This window comes from Geospiza fortis, unplaced genomic scaffold, assembly GCF_000277835.1.
Source record: "Geospiza fortis unplaced genomic scaffold, GeoFor_1.0 scaffold192, whole genome shotgun sequence".
NCBI lineage: Eukaryota > Metazoa > Chordata > Aves > Passeriformes > Thraupidae > Geospiza > Geospiza fortis.
The window spans coordinates 8763087-8769086 of record NW_005054315.1 but is presented as its reverse complement, the minus strand read 5'-3'; positions in this window follow the sequence as shown (position 1 = coordinate 8769086).

The following is a 6000-nucleotide window of genomic DNA, read 5'->3' as shown; positions in this document are numbered from 1 at the left end:
TAGGTCCAGACAGCATGGCAAGAGAATCCAAGGCAACTTGCACAGGCAAAATATAAGATATTGTAGAAGGGTCTGTCAAAATCCAGCATATTGTCTCACTGATAGCTTTGAAAGACAGAGTCTATGTCCCCTCTCTAACTCTTAAATATTCTGTGCAGAATTGTTACAAACTCTAATGATTTTCTAGCTCCACTCACTGCAAATGCCCAAATACCTACTTGAATAATGCACAGTTAAGGCTCTGGTGTATTTTTCAAAGATGTGAAGATTTGTAAAGACTGATCTAAAATTTGCAAAAACAATGCCAGTCCAAATAACTGACTGCCAAGGGGCACAAACTATAAAACTTTGTACTCCAGACTTCTGGCACAGGCTCCCCTGCCAAAGAGTGGGCTGGTTGCACGTTAGTCTTTGCATCACTTTCTTTGTCTCATCTCTCTTCTTGTCTAACCCAGTCTGCCTCCTCTTCACCAATCCTTCTTCCCAGAGGAAGGTGGGGTTATTCAGGGCATGGGTCAATGCACTTTGTTAGAACCAGATATTAAAGAGTCAAAACCAGGCACCAGTCTATTGGCTAAAATCTAACTCTGGGGCAAGGAGCTCCCTCCTACTCTTGCCCTGTCACTCAGGAGACATCTGGAGAGTAAATGTCTTTTCCTTCCACTGCTGGCTGAATGGCAGATCTGGACATCTCTTGCCAACCAAACTGGAATAAAACATTTGTAGCCACATTTTTTCACTTTATATTCTGTTTCTGATGGGGGTCGATTAAGACAAGAGCTCTACAGATGGAGGAGCAAGGGAAAGCTTCCTGTGCTTCCTCATGCTGACCTGACTGCTTTCTTTATAGAGAGAGAGCACTAGGATGAACGTTTTCTGTCACTAGAGAAAGCACAGGGCAGGGAATTAAGATTCCTTCTCACAGCAAAACATCAGCTGGGAGGTGGGTAGCAATAAATTAATAATGGAATGTTTTCAAGGATTGAGCAGGCTGCATGTCCACGAGTGACTCTAGCAGTGCACATTCATGCCTAATTCCCAATCCAAACTGTGTACCTGGAACCTGGTGCTGGAGATGATGGCTGGGTGAAGATTTGCAGTAACAGCAGTGGCCCACCAGCATCTGAGCCAGCAACACCTCAAGGGGCAAAGCAGTAGAATCCTTCCTCTTGTGCCTTCCTCACCACACCTGCTGCTCTGATCCCATGCCACTCTCCTGTCTTCCCCAGCTGCTTTGCTTTCACAATGCTGTGCCAATATTGTGAAGAGCAGGCAGAAGTGGTTGATCCCATTAAAACTGGTATGAATGGAAGAAGAGACAGATTCATGAGCACCTTGACAAAGCATGACCCTGAAGCTTGCACTCTTCTAATCATGTCCAGCACCATCCCATCAGATATGGGTAAAATGTTCAAATCCAGTTGATCCCTAAAGATTGGTAAGAGGTTTTTGGTCTCCTCATTAATCTGCCTGCTCTAAATTTCACCTTGAACAGTGTATTTACTGTGCAAGTCATTCCACACCACAGCAGGGCCATGGACCAGCAGGATCAAATCCAGCCTGGAGAGGATGAGGTCTGTTGCTTGAACCTGAGGTTTACGCCCAAGTGATTCTGTCAGCAGGCGATTTGGGGTGGGGGGTGAGGGAGCAGGAGAATGTATACCTTTACATCCCCTTGTTCAACCTGTAGTACCAATCATTAACATTAACTTCTCTTCTTCCAAGGTACATCAAGTGTCAAGATAATCACTGTGAGCCTGTGAACTGCAGCACTGAAAATAATTATCAAAGCCACTCTCCATTTAAACTAGAAGAGCTGTTGCTCTGCTGTAATGAAAAGATCTCATGCTTTGCCCTACCACAGCAGGGATCCAGGCTGCATTAAGTCATTCTTACTGGCCTTAAAGGCTTTAGTGATGTTTCTTTCATTTGAGCGTTATCTTTCTGCCAATTTAGAATCCCACCTCCTCCCCATAAAGCAAACCTGTAGTTATCCAAGCAGTAGTGGAGGATGGTAGGTGGCAAGGAAAACATAGATAGCACAGAAGCATTCTTTGTGGCATTTAGAAATAATGAGTGCAATTTCCTAGGTCTTGGGACTTTTTAGACCATAATTTCAGGAAGAGGAGAAGTGAACCTCAGACAGGAGCCCTAACCATATAGCTGTAATACCATGTAAGTAGCAACAAGCTAGGCACTGCTGCAGCTCCAACAGGCACCAAAAATTACAGTAATAACATAAGAGCTTTGGGACTCTCAGGCAGCTTCCTCCCCCAGGAAGGACAGTGAGGGCATAAATTTTTTAATGAAGTAGTGTATTCCCTTTCTTCATTGATCTAAAAGCTTTAGATTCCCATCTCCACTTGCAAAGTAGGTGTTCACCCTCCTCTCAATTGCATGCAGATTACTCTCCTGACATACAAAGAGAAACCAGCAGTTTAAGAGCAATGTGTTGATATTGTATTTTTTCCCAAAAAGTACTTTTCATAATGACAGCTCCTAGTGTGATCTCATGTGCTGTGCAGCCATGTGGGCAAATGCTAATTCCACCCGCCAAATGTGCAGGTAATGGGAGTGAACGGGACAGGGGTCAGGAGCAGACTCCAATCAAAGCTGTTGAGTACCACAGGCAAATGGAGCACACTGAGCAATTAATAAACCCTTTCTTAGGTTGGTACCATGTTGGTGGTGATGAGTTTGATAACTGCATCATCTGTATCACTGGCATATTGCATGTCATGGATAATACTGCTGTTATCCCTATGCTGAGAGAAACAGAGCTTTTATAAATGACAAGACTGACACATGCAGTCCTTTGTTTTTGAACGTAATTACAGGTGTAGAGTTAGGCCACATGTGTAGCAACATGTTCCAAGGATGACTCCTGTTAATGGATAATTAAACTTTAAAACCACCAAGGGCTGGGTGTTTTCCCTGACTGCCAGAGCTGAAGGTGGGTAAAAGCAAGGACAAAACAGAGGTTCACATTGGGCACAGGCAAAGCAGACTTGTCTAGAAAGCAGTGGCTTTCCTCCCTGTCTCTCCCATGCTGCAGGCTGTGTCTCCTTTTCCTTCTGCATTTAGGTGAGGTTGCCAAGTGCAAGAGTGTGAGCCTGGGGCTGGCCTTGCTTGCCAGGGAACCCAGCTGAGATGGTATGTGGTCCTTGGAGGTAACACACCTGACTTTCTTCTTGCAGGGCATGGCTGCAGCCTGGCTCTCAGTCTTACCATTGCACCCATCCTGCTTCATTAGAACCTGTTTATATTTTTAATACTGTATCTGCTGCTGATTACAGCCCAACAATACTAACTCAGTGTGCAAACAAGACCATCATCCAAATATTGTTTTGCATAACCAGAATGCTGGGGTTGCAAACATTTGCATAATGTTTAATTATTTAGGCAGAACATAAAATTTGTCTTCCTCTCAAAAGCATTTTGGTGAAATGTCTCAATAATTAAACACCACTATGTTTATTAACAGCAGGGAACATTCATGAAACGTATTAGTCAGAAAAAAGCAAGTAGCTGCATCTACAGTAATCAAAATATGCCATTCCAAAGTAGGTCCCCAAGCAAGGTAACCACCAGCATGAACTCCTAGGTGCAACCAAGCAGAAGACAATTAAAAGTGTAACAGTTCAGGAGCTGTAATGTGGAGGGGTCAGGGAGTCAGAATTCAATGGCTTAATTCACTCTTCAATCAATACATAACATTTTGAGAAGACTGGATCAATTCTATTGAGTCAGCTGAAGTCAGCCTTTTTTTCATGCAAGGTAAAACTTGGAGTCAGCTGGATAGCTACACGTGGTGCTGCAGCCTGGGAACAGCGTCTGTAGGCTCCTGCTCCCACACCCTGCCCATTGGAAGGCGCCTGGGCCCACCCACCAGGTGACAGACACACATTTGTCCCACCCCAGTGGCCCCTGGGATAGGGGATGTTTCTTCATAGGATTCCTCTAGGCAGTTGCCTACCAGGCTGGAAGAAGGCAAAACAGGATCCAGTAAAGTAGCCAGAGGCACATAATAAAAAACATCTGCCATGATGGCATAAGAAATGCTTCTGCAGCATTTCTGCGCCATTGCTTGCTGATAGGGAAGAGTGTCCAATTTGGATCTCAGTCATTTTGGTGTGTAAGTACAAACAATCCCCTAAAATGAATGGTCAGAGTAGAGACTGAAGTTGACAAATGTGGCACAAGGCAATATCCAGAGGTTCTTTCAAGCAAGTAAACTTTGCAGGCTGCAGAGGAAGAGACAGACCCTGGCTGTCACCTACTGGACTCCAATTTCATCAAAATAGTTTATTTTGCCCAAGTGTAAAAGCTCCATATTGTATAAGTTGTTTGAAAGGAAGGCAGAATTCAGGACCAGAGATTGTTTCTCCATTAAAGGAACAATTGCCCGCTGAATTAAGAGGAAGTATGTCTTATGTCCTGGAAACAAGAGTTCACCTCTAAAGTCAAATATTTTAATAATTTGAAATTACTAGCTTGCCTAAAAGAGAAGCATAAAATTAAAAAGTTATTTTATTTTATTTGGGTAAGATTTAGGTTTTTATGCTCGCTTTTCAATTTGACTTTATACTTCAGTTGTATTTCAATAACATTATGCAAGAAATTAAGCTTGTGTCCTTCTGCCCTCTCTGAAACTCATCTGCTACTTGCTAACAAGAACTCTACATTACTCAAGCCAATTTCTGCAACATGCATATAGTTAAGAGGCCCCCTTTTTGTCCATCAATTACATAAAAGCAGCCAAGGAAACCACTTCTCCTGCTCCAATGCCATTTGTGTAACTTGCAGGGCTCAGTCTGAGCATTACTGTTTTGTGGCATGGTGCCAGGGGTCCTGTCACCCAGGATGTGGTGAGGGGATGGCTGATTTTGGTAGGTGAATTTGGGGAAGTGTTTGTGTAAAAGGATAAAGCAAGCAGGGAAACCAGCACAAGTCTATCTGCTGGAATAATCACCCTCTGCTTTCACCACGTGAAAACCTGGACCCACATAAACAGGCTCTGACAGCAAAGGCTGCATTCTTCCTCAGTCAAAGCAAAAGCATCCTGCTTTAGGGCAGTAGGTCACAAATCAAAATCTGCCTCCCCAATCTCTTCTCCATGACCCCAAGGTAAAATAAAATATATTCTCTCTTTAATTGGGGAAGTTGGGGCATGAAAAGGCAGTTCAAAGGCTCTCTGGTGAGCAGCTGACAGAACCATCCACCACTGAAAGTGCCCTGCACTCTGCTGCTGGACCAAGCTCATTAGCTGGATCTGCTGCTGCAGAAATACAAGGCACCCTTGGGTGTCAGGCAGCTTACTCTGGGCTGCTTCAGCACACGTGGAAAACAAACAGAAAATCATAGAGGAGGAAGCAGCAAGGAAACCGGGCAGTTGGAAATCCTAGCTGAGGTGGAAATGTTCCCTCTGTTATCTCTAGCTCAAACTTATTACTTTGTATGGCTTTTCTTCCTTCCAAGACTGTAGCAGCACCATAGCCAGGCTGTGCCCACACACTGCTGTGCTGCCCAAAAGCACAGGCAGCATATCAGGTGTTGGAGCACATCCTATGAGCACTGCAGCTGCATTTACTGAAGAAGCCTTGCAGTGCCACAAGGTTGGGGGCCAGGGAGTGACTGGTGCCATGACTTGTCTTACTTGAGACCCTCACTGTTGTGGTTCAACATAAAGGCATAAGCCAATCTGCAGGCTTCATTAAGCAAAAAGCAGTCCCCTCTGTGTACTTGAGGTGAGTGCTGCAGGAAGAGGCAAAGGAGTTAAAAGAAGGCAAGTCTTGTTTCAAGGAGTGGTTAGATGGGGAAGATGATGTCTGTTTTGCCTGGACAGGCTCAGGACCTTATTCTGCTGCCTTGTCTGCAGGCAGCCTGCCCATCAAAATTATCTCCGGTGCTGAGTGCAGAGAGGATGAGCCAACAGCTTATTAAATAGGAGTCTCTGTTATTTCTGCTGAGAAAGGTGGCTTTTATTTTCCTGAAGGGTTA